General features: G+C 40.7%; 1 pseudogene; it reads left to right on the forward strand.

The window, feature by feature from the left end:
* The first annotated feature begins 2,403 nt into the window (after positions 1-2,403).
* Positions 2,404-4,929, forward strand: LOC100565313 (5-beta-cholestane-3-alpha,7-alpha-diol 12-alpha-hydroxylase-like; annotated as a pseudogene).
* Positions 4,930-17,151: the final 12,222 nt, after the last annotated feature.

The raw sequence follows: 17,151 nt of genomic DNA on the forward strand, positions 1-17,151 counted from the left end.
GGATACTCAAGGCAGCTTACATGGAGGCAGTGATTCAATTCCTTAAAACATATAATGCAGATGTTGAAATTAAATTACATTAAAAACTGACATCATTAAACATTTTAAAACATTACAATTAAAATCATGCCATCCGTAGTCATAATCCAGGCCTTTCCATAGTCAATTCCATATTTTTCAGATCTGTTATTGCACTGTTTTGATTTATCAAAAACAAGTCATGCCAGACTTTCTTTCGGGCTGTGCAGGTCAACAACAAGCTAGACTATTAAATGGTCAGGAGCTCACTCCCACCCGGGCTGGCTTCGAACTCTTGACCTTTCCGTCAGTAGTGATTTGTTGCAGCTGGCTACTAACCAGTTGCGCCACAGCCCAATGAACTGGTAATAGATTAGAGAACTGGGCCAAAACTAACAAAAGAAAACTTCAAAAGGGAGGTTTTTAAGTAGAGGCTGGATGGCCATCTGTCAGGAAGGCTTTAATTGTACTTTCCTGCCTTGCAGAATGGGGTTGGACTGGATGGCCCTTCCAACCCAATGGTTTTATGAATCTATCAAAGGATAAGGGAGAAGTAGTAGTAAGCAGAGAGAGACAACATATAGTAAAGAATATAGATGCATGGATATATACAATGTTTACACCTTTTAATAACTAATCTGCACTGATTCTTCCACCTCTGAACACTTAACTAGTGGGCATTCCTTGGTGTAACTGTCAGGACCCAGGCTACAGAACACCAATAACCATGCACAGAGGCCGGATTCTATCTAATATCTTTATTATAGGAATATATAAAGTCAATAAAATCAAGTGAAGAATATAGTTCAGAAGTAGACCTTTCAGGAAAGGTCAAATATAGTCCAGGAAAATAATGTCCAATATGTGATATTAAAGTCCAAAGTTATAATCCAATAACCGAAACACACACTTTGCCAAGCAATAGTGTGGGGAGATGACAAGGTCTTTTAGTCCATTGAAGCTTGACAACAAGGCTGGAAAACAAACTAGATTCTTGGCTAAACAAGACTTGATATGAGGCAACAAGAAGCAAGAACAAGGTCCGTGGCGAGGTCCGGGGAACAAGGCAGGCTTGGAACTTGGTCCTGGAAACAAGGAACTGGAGTTGCGTAGTCCACACACGATCTCACCCCTCAAGCTGACGAGTTGACTCCGCAAGGTTTCCTTCGCGGCAAAACACCTAAATAGGGTCTCGTTTCCCGCCAGAAGAACACTTTCCCTGGAGAACTAGAAGTGAAACCCAACTCTGTCCAGATGCATGACTCCTTAGAATTTCCCAAGGGAAGCAGACCTAATCAGCTAATTGTTTGGCTGCGATTCTGAGGCTCCGGCGATTCGCCTCCCTAGCTCCTCTATCTCTATTATAATTGTCCTTTCGAGAAAACGGGGGAGAATTCTGTCCAAGGCTTGTTTGGCTGACTTCTTGAGGGCAAACATCCTCCAGGTGCAAGGGCTCTGATTCTGGCTGAACCGGTGGAAATCCCATGTTTTCCTCCTCGTCTGCCACAATAGTACTAGGAACAGGACTACAAGGCCCATGAGACATCACAGTAACCCACATTGCATGCTGAAAATTTCTTTCTTCTAAACAACTATTGAAGGCAGAGTTGCTGAGATATCAATTGGGCAGAATGAATATTATTGTATGCATCCACACCTCACTTTCAGTTGCTTGTGCAACTGGAGGTCAGTGCTCTCTGATTGTAAAATGGGATTTTGTAAATGCTTTAAACACCTACACCTCCCATCGCACCTGAATCGTTGAGGCAGGTTGCAATAATCTATGCAACATCTCGATTGATAAAAGTATTGGGAAAGAGATGTAGAGATAATAACTGATGATAAACCTATGGAAATCAGTAAAGAATGCGTGGGCAAACTTGGGCCCTCTGGGTGTTTTGGACTTCAACTCCCACAATTCCTAACAGCCGGTAGGCTGTTAGGAATTGTGGGAGTTGAAGTCCAAAACACCTGGAGGGCCCAAGTTTGCCCATGCCTGCAGTAGAGCAACATTCCCATACGGCCTGAATTGGCTTTGCTGGACGATCTCAATGAAAATTATTGACATTTGAAATGTCTGCATCATTTCACACAGCTCTTTGAAGATTTATGTCATGTGTCACAATACGTATCTCTCAGTGCCCTATTTATGTTCTCATTATCTCATTACTAGAACTGTTTAACTAAGCCTAACAAGATTTGAATATCTCCACAACAGTGCATTGGATGTGATGAATTGATAACCATGAAAGTTTATGCTAAAATACTAAATCTATATCATATAATTTATGCAATTCAATACCACCTGCTATGGATTCACGGGAGGCACAACATGGCAGAGCAGGCTAAAGATCTTGTATAATTAACTACAATTTTCATGACTTCGTAGCATTGGGCCATGGCAGTTAAAGTGGTGTCAAACTGCATTAATTCTACAGTGAAGATGTGCTCTCAGAGCAAAACTCAAACCACTACATCACATTGGCTCTCAAGTATTTTTATTAATGATACCAGGGACACAAGATATTCTTAATTTCCTCCCAAACAAAAAGCCTCTTTGTCTCTGAAGGCAGAGATATAAGTAAACCTAAACAAATATGCTTCCCTCTTCATTTCCACTGGAAAAGAAAGGAAGCTGCATGTGCCAAATAGAAAAAAGCATTCTGAGTTTAAGAAAGTTTTATTTAATGTAATCAAGATTCAATTGGGTTTCCAGGTATCATATTCTTCTCAAGCTGTGGTTTTGAAACTTAGAGAAACAATTATATTCCAATGACACCTTGGTGATGACAACCAGGTAGGGATACATAGCAAAAATATCTGATGCCTGTTAAGTAAAATCATCCCGCACCTGAAATTCCGAATTCTCCAAAATCCAACACTGTCCATGTCGGTGGCAGAGTGAGTGACACCTTTGCTTTCTTATGGTTCAGTTTACACCAACGTTTTCTCATGCACACAATTGTTTAAAACTCCATGTATAAGATTACCTTCAGGCTATATGTATGAAATGTATGTGAAATGTAAATGAATGGCATGTTGAAGCTTGAGTCCTATCTCCAAGACATCTCATTACATAGTTATTCCAGAATCTGAAATCCTATTTCTGATAAGTAAATGGATAAGGATGCTGATAAGGATGCTCAACCCGCACCCAGCGGTCTTCTCTTGTTCGTAACCTACTTCTTTGTTTTGAGCCAAAGTTCAACAAGGCCAGCATGGATGACTTAACAATGGAGGAGGTGCTGTGGGACTCAGATCTTAAAAATGCAAGAAGCAGAGCCGCATCTGACAGTTCAGATAGAATGAGGAAACTTGGCCAGCCTTGTTTTACAAATACAACTGAGCGTGGAGTTCACTTTCTTATGACAGCCACCTTTGTTCCTGCACAACTGTAGTCATGCTCTTTTGGGAAATCGCTCTCTGTTCTTTCTTAGCCTCACTCTTCACCACTGTTTTTGTTGGACTGTACACAGTTGGGACTTTCCGCAAGAGGAGAGCCAAGGAACCTCCTTTGGACAAGGGCTGCATACCTTGGCTTGGCTATTACATTTCGTGATGGACCCTCACGCTTACAGTCGCATCATAAAGGAGCTGAAGGACAAGTTGGATTTTAACACGTTTGCTTCCATCATTGTGTTCAACGCCTTTGATTTTTATGTATCAGAAGCACATCAAAAGATTGTGCAAACCATCAGCAGGAAGTATCTCAGCAGGAAGAACCTAGATGCCCTGAACCAGGTGATGATGGAGAAGCTTCAAACTGTCATGCTCCATGGATGGGATTCAAGTGAGAGGAGAAGCACTTGGCAGCAGGACGGTGTCCTTGAATTTAGCTAAAAAACCATCTTCCAAGCAGCTTTCCTGACTTTGTTTGGCACCCAACCCAACCACTGTGGCAAGGCTGGAGAGGAAAACCTCACGCCATGTGGAAAGCTGTTTGACGCGTTTAAGAAATATGACTATTTCTTTCCCCAAATAGCCCTCCGTCTCTTGGATCCTGTGGGCCAGAAAGAGATGCAGAGGTTGAAACGCATCTTCTGAAATGTGCTCTCCATCGAGAAGGTCTACCAAAAGCACAACATCAGCAGCTGGGTGTTGGAGCAGGATCAGCAGATGGCCGAAATTGGAATGATGGAGACGGTGAGGAGTCGGTTCCTCTTTCTTCTTCTCTGGGCATCTCAAGCAAACACTGGACCAGCGACCTTCTGGATCTTGGTTCACCTCCTAAAATATCCAGAAGCAATGAGAGCAGTGCAGGAAGAACTAGGTAGTGCCCTAAAAGAGATAGGTCAAGAGGTAAAGCCAGGCAGCCCCATGATCCATATGACTTTGAATATGATCAAGACTCCTCTTCTGGACAGCGCCATACAGGAGACGTTCTGCTTGAAAGCGGGTCCCTTTCTGTTCAGAAGCGTGATGCAGGATACAGAAATTGAGACAGCGGATGGAAGAGAATACGTCCTCCAGAAAGGAGACAATCTCCTTCTTTTCCCCTACATTTCTCTTCACATGGACCCTGAAATCTACTCCGATCCTCAAAGGTTCAAACACGACCGGTTCTTGAACTCCGACGGCACCAAAAAAGAGTTTTATAAGAACAGGAAAAGGCTGAGGCACCACATTATGCCTTTTGGGGCTGGTCCCTCCATGTGCCCCGGGCGATTCTTTGCGTTGAGTGAAATGAAGATGTTTGCGATCCTCATGCTCACCCACTTTGACGTGGAACTACTTCATCCAGAAGAGGAAATACCTCCAATAGACAGAAGCAGTTGTGGGTTTGGAACCACGCATCCTTCACGGGAGATTCAGTTTAGATATCGGCTGCGAGTGTAAAATTAAACCTGGCTTTCATAGTTTTACAGCACATTGTTGTCTGGAGATGGGTGTTAATAATAATATTAATTAATAATATTAATTAATATTAATATTAATTAAGGCAAGGCAGGCAGGGCAGATGGGAAGCCTCCAGTTCTTCCCGTGGCAGCGTTAGGCTCCCATGAAGTCCAATGGCCCCGGCAAAGATGGAGGAGTAGGAGAAAGCGCTTTCTCAGAGCCACGACCCATATTTTAGCTTTCAAGGCCGACCCGCTGGGAAAAGAAGGGATGGAAATGCTTTTAAAGGGGATTGTATTTATAAAAAGAAAAAAATCACTAAAAATTGGGGGAAGACCCAAACGTTTTAAAATTTGGTGGGCTGAAAGGGGTCAATATGCCCTCTGCGTGTGGCGAATTACACCCCTCTAGCCCTAAAACTGAGCAGGGGGCGAGCCACGGAAGCCCTCCCATTGCTGCCAATAATCTGAACATTTTCATTTTTTCATAAGCGAAATGAAAATTCTATTCATATAGGCACCCCATTTTCGGAAATGAGGACAAATACAAAAATGAGACAAAATGAATGAAACTAAACAAAAGGAACAACGATTCCATATAAATGCACACCACTACACAGTCCCAAAGTGCATTTATGGCACAGAATTAATAATAACAATAATATTAATAGTAATGGTGATTATGTTGATGATGATGATGGCTCAATACTGTGGAATCATGGGAGTTGCAGTCTGAAGAGGCCCCAACTCTCTCTGGCAAAGAAATCTATGGATCTTTGAAAGCTCCTTCTCCCATAAATCCATAGCACTGAGCCATGGCAATTAAAGTGATGTTAAACTACATCCATTCTACAATGTAGATAGTTACACCCAAAGTACACTTGGGTAACCCAAAGTCTGGAAGGATATTCCCAATGTTATGAATGCAAATGTGTAGGCCAGATAACCTTCATGCAAACACTGTGTTAATTTCCATAACAGTACGGATACCCAGAAAAACTGGTTTGCTCTGCTTCATCAAAATAAATAAATAAATAAATAAATAAATAAATAAATAAAGCCCAGGTGAAATGCAAAGGGCAGCAAAGCCAGTGCATGCTCTGTATTAATGGCATCATTCAGCATTATTAAAAGGTGAATCTTTGAATAGTCAGCCAGAACAGGAACTACTTTATTTGAATTATGCTTTCATAGGTTGCAGGCCACTTCCATAGACTGCATCCCCATTGTCACAAACAAAAATTGTGCACACAAGAAATAGAAAACACATTGGCAGCGTGTGCCTATTATTGTAATCATCACAAGCCATTTCCCATAATAGAAACAAGATTAGAAGATCAGCTTGGTGGATCCCAGCAAACATAAGTGAATCCTAACTTTTGAAAAGATTGGCCTTTTGAGGGCAGCATCTAGCAATTGCCAGTATGTTATTATTATTATTATTCATTCGGAGCTTGCTTTGCATTATAATAGTATCTGCAACCTGTTTTCCAACTATGTATTTAATAATAAAACTGCCATGACTCCATGATTATGGTCATTCTTTCAAGTAATGTTTGCAACCACAACAGAATGAGGAAGGGAGACAATTCGATCAACTGGCACTGAAGTAGGAATTAGCCTAAAATACTAGACAAATCACTGGAAGATCTTAAAGTATTTGGTCAAGATTTGGGCCCCATCTACACTATCATATAATACAGTTCAATGCAGTTAAAAACATAATTATGAGTCTACACTGACCACTGAACTGCATTATATGAGTCTACACTGACCACACAATGCAGTTTTAACTACATTATAGCACAGTTTAGGTGGGGCCCTGAGCATGTCATTAATACTTCAGGCAACATTTATCTTGTTAAGTCACATGCCAACTTCTAGAATGATATACAGCTGACATATAGTTCACATTTCCAGGTTTAATTTTTGCAGATTTGATTATTCGTTGATTTGAATGTTTTCTCTGGGAATCTCCAGGTCTTCTATTGGCAATTTCTGTCATTTCCCCCCTATTTTCTTAAGATTTTCCTTCCCCAACCCCTGTGAAAGTGAAAATCCTATTGTATTCACTTCTGAAATTGTGTTACTTCCCATCCCTTTGTTAATTCGAATTATTTAAATTGCAAGATTTCGAAACAAGAACAGCAAGGCATGCTTTCGACACAGATCTGTGTTGTTATTCATAATGCTTGGGACTGAAGTGCTTTGGATTTTGGGATCCTTGTATTTGCATATACATATGTAATGAGGTATCTCGGAGATGGGACCCATGTCTAAACATGAAATCTATTGAATTTTCACCTTATACACACAGCCATAAGGCAATTTTATGCACGATATTATTTGTGTCATTTCAGGCAGCATTTTGATCATGAAAAGAAGAAAAGTATGTGTGTGTGTGTGTGTGTGTGTGTGTGTGTATATATATATATATATATATATATATATATATATATATATATATATATAGTAGCTGTGCCCGGCCACGCGTTGCTGTGGCGAAGTATGGTGGTATGGGAAATAAAGTATTGAGGAATTGGTGGTAGTTAAGGTCAAGGGTAAAGGTGCCGGCCTGTTTATGTTGGATAAGTGAGACTCTACTGTATATTTATAATCTTATATTATCTGCTTAGAACTGGATTATATGAGGCCCCTTCTTCACAGCTGGATAAAATGCACACTGAAGTGGATTATATGGCAGTGTGGAGTCAAGATAATCCAGTTCAAAGCAGATAATATAAGATTCTAAATGGGTTATATAGCTGAGTCTACATTGCCGTATAATCCAGTGCAAATTAGATAATCTGTGGAAGAGGCCTAAGTGAAGCCTAACTCTGCCTGTCCCCTGGGCTAGGTCAATTGCTAAGAGACCAAGTGGGTGGAGCTTAGCCTTCTAACTGGCAGCAACTGGATAAAAACAATTATTCCTCTCCCTCTAATTAGGACTTTATTTTTCTTTTCTTTTTGTTGTATCAACCTAGAGCCGTGGATGATGGGTTGTGATGTCAAATTTTGAGGTTGGGGGGCCTGTAGTTTTGTTGTTTTGTCAGCTGCCCTGATGCCATCACTCTTTTATATATATAGATATATATATATATAGAGAGAGAGAGAGAGACTATATAAGTATATATAAGTATACATCGTAGTATACGATCTGACTCACAGGATTGATAATCAACAAACCAACGGAGTCAGGAAATGGATAAGTAAAACTAATAGAGGGAAGGATGAAATTATTTGAAATTATATATTATATATGCATATGGCTGGCATCCTGTTAGTAGGTTGTTGTTATGTGCCTTCAAGCTGCTGCAAACCTTGCTTCAGGATTCTTTTCCAATTTCATCATATTTTTCTAACATTGGAATCTGTTATTAAAAGTTGCAAAATTCACACTGCAGCAACAAGTCCATATAAAAAGCCTACATATATATATATATATATATATACCGCCCCCTCTCCAAGCAAGAACTGAGGAGACTTACAAGAAGTAAAAACACAGTGCAAAACACAAATTACAAAATTTCAACATGATATATAAACAATAATATCAAAAACCTAAAAAAAACCACAATACAAAAAAGCAAAAATAAAACAATACTTAATGGAAACATTAAAAAAAAACCTGACAGACTGATATAACAATAACACAATAAAAATAACATTAATTTAAATTTTTGCTGGGTATAAACATGTTGTCCACCAGAGGCAGAACCCATTCAAGCTGGTTGGCATGGGTGCAGCTAAAGAGCAACTTCACAGTAGAATTATAATCAACCATTTTTGAACACCTGCTGTTATGTCCCAGTTTTTAATTCTTTCCTAAAGGAAGCTAGGGAGGGAGCCTGTCTAATTTCTTTGGAGAGGGCATTCCAGAACCAGGGCACCACCACCGAGAAGGCCCTTTCCCACGTTCCCACCTACCACACTTGAGAGAGTGGTGGGACCATGAGAACAGTCTCCCCGGAGGATCTTAAGGCCCGAACAGGTTCATAGGGGGAGACACAGTCACGCAAATAGGCTGGACCTGAACCGTAAAGGGCTTTATAGGTAATGACCTGTGCTTTGAATTGGGCCCAGAAACTCACAGGCAGCCAGTGGAGCTGCTTTAACAGAGGAGTGGTGTGCTCCCTGTAGTCAGCTCCTGTTAGAAACCTGGATGCTGCTCTCTGCACTAATTGCAGTTTCCGAACCGTCTTCATAGGCAGCCCCATGTAGAGTGCATTGCAATGATCCATACGAGATGTAACTAAGGCATGGACCACCATGGCCAAATCAGACTTTTCAAGGTATGGGCACAGCTGGCGCACAAGTTTTAATTGTGCGAAGGCCCTCCCAGCCACTACTGACACCTGAGCTTCAAGCGTCAGCGCTGAGTCCAGGAGGACCCCCAAACTGCAGACCTGTGTCTTCAGGGTGAGTGCGACCCCAATCAATCCCACAACTAACCAAGAGGACCTCTGTCTTGTCTGGATTGAGTTTCAGGTTGTTAGCCCTCATCCAACCCATCATAGGATAAATACTGTATATATTCGAGTATAAGCCTAGTTTTTCAGCCCCTTTTAGGGCTGAAAAAGCTCCCCTCAGCTTATACTCGAGTGAGGGTCCTGGCCGGCTTCTATTCAGGTCGGCTTATACTTGAGTATATAGGCATTCAGAGTTGGACAGTCTTATCTTATTAAAGTCTTATTATTATCTTAAATTACAGTTTTATATAAATATTCAAAAACATTTAACCTATTGATGCCTCAAATAATGCAATTTTATTAATATCTATTTTTATTTTTGAAATTGACCTGTAGCTGCTGCATTTCCCACCCTCGTCTTATACTCGAGTCAATAAGTTTTCCCAGTTTTTGTGGTAAAATTAGGTGCCTCAGCTTATATTCGGGTCGGATTATACTCGAATATATACGGTACATAACATGAAGATAGCACTGTTCAATACTACATGTATTTACATATAAATCTTAGTACTGGTACTGGTAGCGGAATAATAACACCATGTAACAAAATTTGGAAAAAAAATTATGTTCCTGGTTTGAAAGTGCTATTTCCTGTTTAATTGTGGAGTCCGTACTTTGAAAGTAGTTGTTATACTCCAGAAACTTTGTTTTTGTGGCCACAAATAATGTTGAATGAGTCACTGAAAATCTATAACAAAATACGTTGTAAGATGTCCCAAAGTTTTTGTAGTTTAATAAACTTTTCCCATGTTTTATGATAGAACATGACATTTATAACCCAGAACCATAGTGTAATAATTGTTGCAAGCCAATTGGTGTAAGAAACACCCTTTGACTGGGAGCTATAGCTGTTGGGCTGCAGCCGTGGCCATTGCCCTCAGGTGACCTTTCCTTCCTCTGGGTTACTCTGGGTCAAACCTGGGTTATTAAGCTCAAGCACATTTAAAGAGCATGCGGTGTAGGATTGCCAGGCCTTGGCCTGTTGGGTAGGAGCAGGAATTTCAGGTTGCATTGTATCCTGTTTGTGTGTGACATTAAAAGAAGTGTGCAATCTGGCAACCCTATTGTTTATAGCTCTAAATGAAGTACATGGCCATAAACACACCAGTCCCAGGGCCCTTCCATACAACCATATACCTCAGAATATCAAGGCAGAATAACCCAAAATATCTGCTTTGAACTGGGTTATCTTGAATTCACAGTGCCATATATTCCAGTTCAAAGCAGTTAATGCGGGATTTTATTCAGCTGTGTGGAACGAGCCTTAGAGTCTCAGCCTGAGAATAGTCCTTAAAGATAGCTATGAATCTTCTCTACATCTTCGCTTGTTGTGGTAACTGTGGTCCCTTCTACACTGCTATTTTGGAATTTGCATCTTGGTCAAGAGGTAAAGGCGGGATACACTACTACTACTACATCTTCTACTATTACTATTACTAGTACTACTACTACTACTACTAATAATAATAATAGCAGTAAAGAACTGGTGGGATCACAAACCTGAAAAAGTATTGGAAAATGAGCACGCAAAGATACTGTGGGACTTCCGAATCCAGACTGACAAAGTTCTGGAACACAACACACCAGACATCACAGTTGTGGAAAAGAAAAAGGTTTGGATCATTGATGTTGCCATCCCAGGTGACAGTCGCATTGACGAAAAACAACAGGAAAAACTCAGCCGCTATCAGGACCTCAAGATTGAACTTCAAAGACTCTGGCAGAAACCAGTGCAGGTGGTTCCGGTGGTGATCGGCACATTGGGTGCCATGCCAAAAGATCTCAGCCAGCATTTGGAAACAATAGACATTGACAAAATCACCATCTGCCAACTGCAAAAGGCCACCCTACTGGGATCTGCATGCATCATCCGAAAATACATCACACAGTCCTAGACACTTGGGAAGTGTTCGTCTTGTGATTTTGTGATATGAAATCCAGCATGTCTATCTTGTTTGCTGTGTCATACAATAAAATAATAATTCCCTCCAGGTTTTGAATCTGATTCTGTACATGATGAGCTATCTTGGGAATGGGACCCAAGTCTCAACAAGGCATTCCTTTATGACAGTTAATTTTATAAACAGTATTTTAAAATAATTTTGCACATGAAACCAAATTTGCATATACTGAACCATATATATGGTAGCCCTTTCAGTCACCCAAATGGACAACTTTGGATTTTTGGAGTACAGCTTCCTGCAAGGTTCTTCCTTCTCTTCTAGATCTTCTTCTTCCAATCTGTCCGGGCAAGTGTGGAGGCTTTCATAACATTTTACGAGATGTGGGGTGAATTTCTTTCAGGTTCCCTGATGATTTATTGAACGCTTTAAATGGGTCACCTCTAACCAACCGCACCCTGCTTTATGGGCTTATTTCAAGACTCAGAATTATGCTTGTAAATTGATATGACCGTGCTTTGAAAATTGTTTTGCCTGTGCTAGAAAAGAGTGAAATCAAATACGGAACAAGATTCTTTCAGCAGTGTTACAATTGTGCTGCCAAAGGCCCCTTCTACACAACTGTATAAAATCCACATTGAACTAGATCATATGGCAGTGTGGGCTCAGATATTCCAGTTCAAAGCAGATATTGTGGATTATCTGCCTTGATATTCTGGATTATATGGCAGTGTAAAAGGGCCCTAAAGCAGTGCTTCTTAGACCCCTTCTACACTGTCATATAAAAACCAAATTATCTACTTTGAACTGGAAAATATGGCAGTGTAGACTCAGGCCCCTTCTACACTGCCCTATATCCAAGGATTTGATCCCAGATTACCTGTTTATCCCAGATTATCTCGCAGTGGAGACTCATATAATTAAGTTCAAAGCCGATAACTTGAGATCAGATCCTAGAATATAACAACAGTGTGGAAAGGGCCTAAAATAATCCAGTTTAAATCAGATAATGTTGATTATTTGCTTTGACAATCTGGATTATCTGGCAGTGTCGAAAGGGCCTCAGATAACCCAGTTCAAAGCAGATAATGTGGATTATCTTCTTTGAGCTTCTGCCAACCTAGCAGTTCAAGAACATGCAAATGTAAATAGATCAATAGATACTGCTTCAGTGGGAAGGTAATGGCGTTGCATGCAGTCATGCCAGCCACATAACCTTGGAGGTGTCTATGGACAGCGCCGGCTCTTCGGCTTAGAAATGAAGATGAGCATCAACCCCCAGAGTCGGACTGGACTTAATGTCAGGGAAAACCTTTACCTATCTTCTTTGATAATCTGGATTGTATGGCAGGGTAGAAGGAGTCTTAAAGAACCTGATGTGATGGGTCATTCCCAGTGTGCCAGGGATGGGTCCCATTATTTATAACCATGGGTGCATCTACACAGTAGAATGGATGCAGTTTGACACCACTTTAACTGCCATGGCTCCATGCTATCGAATCCTGGGAGCTGTAATTTTACAAGGTATTTTGTATTCTCTATCAAAGGCCCTTCTACATTGCCATAGATTCCAGAATATCAATGCAGATAATCCAAATTATCTGAACTGGGTTATCTTCGGTCCCTTCCACACAGCTGTATAAAATCCGTATTGAATTGGATTATATGGCAGTGTGTACTCAGATAACCCAGTTCAAAGAAGATTTTGTGGACTATCTGCCGTGATATTCTGAGTTCTATGGCAGTGTGGAAGGGCTCTGAGTCTACACTAACAGATAATCCAGGTAAACAGATAATCTGGATTTTATATGGCAGTGTAGAAGGGGTCTACCATGTTTCCCCGAAAATAAGACAGTGTCTTATATTAATTTTTGCTCCCAAAGATGCGCTAGGTCTTATTTTCAAGGGATGTCTTATTTTTCCATGAAGAAGAATTCACGTTTATTGTTGAACAAAAAAATGAACATTTATTATATACTGTACAGTAGTTGTCATCACAGACCAGCAGAACCAGACAAACTGTGAATCCTATCAAGAATTTCTTATTACTACCACTATTTCCATGTACAACAACCTATGGTACGTACATTTACCGATCCTGCATGCTCTGGTGTTCTGTTCGATGGGCATGCTTCCAAACAAAAACTTTGCTAGGTCTTACTTTCAGGGGAGGTCTTATATTTAGCAATTCAGCAAAACCTCTACTAGGTCTTATTTTCTGGGGATGTCTTCTTATTTTAGGGGAAACAGGGTATGTGTGTGTCCCATTTGTTGTGATGAAGGCTGCAGTCTCAAGATGGATCTACATTGCCATATAATCTAGTTCAAAGCAGATTATCTTGATTTGCTCTCAAATACTATTAAATACTATCAACTCGTGGGAATGGGGAGAAGAGAGATGAGCCATCTCTATGGTGCAGTGTTTTTAACAGCACGGGGCATGTAGCCGTTGCAACCCTGTTACGTTTTCCCCAGTGTAATTGTTGATTTAGTCTAGCCCTACCGTATTCATCAGGATTAATTTCAATCTCTGAGTATTCCAAGAACAGATTGCTTTAATTGGGTAGTCATCTGAGCATGTGTTTCTGCAACATATTGAAGATGTCAATCTTATCCTTCCAAACATACCTGAAATGATGACGGTGATTTTCATTACCATCATGAAGCACATTAAAGCTGTAATATATTCAGAACATGAATGCTCTGGCTTAAAAGTGAGGTTCTTAAAAACAGGATGCTTTACCTAGAGGAGGAACTGAATGGTTCCAGTTCTTAACACAGATTAACCTAATTCACACGTATAATGTGCAAACCAGAAAGCAATCATTCTCCATTTTCCCATTTATTTTTTATGGATTTATCCAATAACAATATGTTTTTTTCTATTATTTAAAGCAAATGGGGTTTACAGGATTAAAGGTGGAACATAGCGCTCACACAAGAGCTTTGTGGAACGGAGTCACTATAACTCTTTGGTCATAGGTTCAAATCCTACTGAGACAGGAAGAAAATCTTGGGTTTTCTAGCATTAGAGCTCTGGTTTCTGAATATCCAGTGGGAATATGTAGGGCCACATCATCTAGGACCCCATCAGATGCAGGGTATGCCCCATAGAGATGTGTGTCAGCTGCGTACAGATGACACTGAACTCCAAAACTCTGGATGACCTCACCCAGCAGTTTCATGTAGATATTAAAAAGCATGAGGGATAAGATAGAACATTGTGGGTCCCTGCAAGCCAATGGCCAGGGATCCAAGCAGCCATCCCCCAGCACCACCATCTGGGTCTGGTCTTCCAGGAATGAGAAGAGCCACTGCAATGCAATGCCCCCAAGTCCCATCCCAGAGAGCCGGCCAAAAAGGATATCATGGTTGATGGTATTGAAAGCCACTGAGAGATCCAGGAAAACCAGCAGGGACACACTCCCCCTGTCTAGTTCTCTGTGGAGAACATCCACCAAGACGACCAAAGCTGTCTCCATTCCATAATCATGCCTAAAACCAGACTGCTAATCTTGGATAATCGGTTTTATCGAAGATCCCTGTAGCTGGGTGGCCACCACCTACTCTAGAACCTTTCCCAGGAAGGGAAAGGTTGGAAATAGCCAATAGTTGTCAAGGATCATAGGGTCCAGGGAAGGTTTCTTTAAGATTGGCCTTACAACAGCCTTTTTCAGGCAAGATAGTACCTTACCCTGGCCAAACAAAGTATTAAAAATGTTAGAGATCCAATCGGCCAATCCCCCTCCGGCTTGCTTGATGAGCCAGGAAGGGCAAGGATCCAGAGCGCACGTGGTAGCCCTCACAGCTCCAAGGATCTTGTCCATGTCATCAGGCTGAACAAACTGAAACAAATAATAGCAATGGCTACACAGGTTCATACAATGGGAAGTCCGTGTTCAGCTGTATGATAGACCTCTCAATATGTGAAGAGAGAGAGAGAAAAAACAAATGGTGCCTTCTTGCAAATATGTTACTTTTTATTACAGTAGAGTCTCACTTATCCAACACTCGCTTATCCAACGTTCTGGATTATCCAACGCATTTTTGTGGTCAATGTTTTCAATACATCGTGATATTTTGGTGCTAAATTTGTAAATACAGTAATTACTACATAGCATTACTGTGTATTGAACTACTTTTTCTGTCAAATTTGTTGTCTAACATGATGTTTTGGTGCTTAATTTGTAAAATCATAACCTAATTTGATATTTAATAGGCTTTTCCTTAGTGCCTCCTTATTATCCAACATATTCGCTTATCCAACATTCTGCCGGCCCGTTTATGTTGGATAAGTGAGACTCTACTGTATAATGTTTTACAGCAAAAAATAAATTTCTTAAAAGCCCCCTATCTTCTATTCTGAAACAAACTGATTTTCTTTCCTCTTAACTGACAAAGGACTTTATCACAAAATAACTGGACGATTGGACTGCGTTTGATCTTTCCTTATCACTCAATGTTGTGATGCTTCCAATTCTGTATTTGCATTGTTAATGGATCACATTTGCATTTCCATGGTTAATGGATCACATACTTTCACTTATGGGAAAAACCCATCAATGGCTCCACTATACTGCTGCTTAAATATAGTTTCCGGTGCAATACCTTCATTTTGCTGCAGTTTGGACATTTTGGCAGCCGTGTGCTATGAAGGAATGTGGTCATACTCTTCTATTCCTTTCTATCCCTGAGTAGGTCAACATCACATTGCTTTACTTTGTTCCCCTGGTTTTGTTTTAGTTTTAAAACTAGTTTTGTTGTAATTGAGAAATTGCACTGCCATGGGGGAGAGCCACCAGAAGGCTGAAATTATGCAATTATGGAAGCATCCCCTAATTTAAGAGAAGTATTGGAACTGTGTAATTGCACAACTGCAGCCTAAAAATAAAAAATACAAAGTGTGCATGCACATGCATCACCAAAGTGACACAACAGTACTATTGGAGATAAGATGTGAACATTATTGCTTCCATACCCGTACATTTCTATTTGTTTAAATAATTTGAATGCTGCTAGACAACAGACTGGTGTGGTGTGGAAATTCAACTGATTCAAGGACTGTACTCTAGTGCACACCAGCAATAGGATTTAGGACCATGTGTCATTCTACCCAAGTACTGCACTACATGTACTCCAGATATCATGGGGTAGTGCTTGGAGCATTGGACTATGGACTCTGAAGGCCAAGATTCAATCCCTACTCAGGCATGAAAACTCAGCTGAGAACTGTGCTTATTTTCTGCTCCTCCAGAGCCTAGGAAATGGAGCAATTTATTCAAATTATAGAAGAAGAGATTCCACCTAAATATTAGGAGGAACTTCCTTGCCGTAAGAGCTCTTGAACCGTGGAATATGCTGCTGCCGGGGAGTGCGGTGAAGTGTTGTGGTTCAGGCAGATGAAGATGAGGGGACTGGTATTTCAGAGCCTGGGAGAGTGGTGGATGGTACTTTCAATGAGAGAAATGAGGGGATTTTAGAGCAAGATTCTGTCTGTGAGAACAGGCTTGAAAGTGAAACTGCTTCGGAGTCCAGCAGACAGGGAGATGCATTGCCTGGTGGAGACCCTTCACCTACTGGTAGCATAACAACCCAAGATAAAGAAATGGATGGGCGAGAAAGCTCACCTGAGAGAACACCCATGCTCAACAGGCGTATCAGGCTTGATCTTAGGGAGGAATTAAGCAAACTTTAAAAGTCACAAAGACTCTGTAAGAGCGTAAAAAGTCTCACAGGCAAGGAAGTCAAGGTCACAGAAATGACTTCATGTTTTGCAGTCCTTAAATCAGAGAAGTGTCTCTTTGGGAATCCAGATCAGGCAACACTGCTATGCAGTGAGGATCTTGAATCTAGTTTCCAGTTCATGTTCTGAGTTTGAATTTTGGGAGTTTGTATTAATGTTTTAAGAAGTTTTTTGGTTTTGTTCTT

The sequence above is a fragment of the Anolis carolinensis genome, chromosome 6 (genome assembly GCF_035594765.1).
Source record: "Anolis carolinensis isolate JA03-04 chromosome 6, rAnoCar3.1.pri, whole genome shotgun sequence".
Lineage (NCBI taxonomy): Eukaryota > Metazoa > Chordata > Lepidosauria > Squamata > Dactyloidae > Anolis > Anolis carolinensis.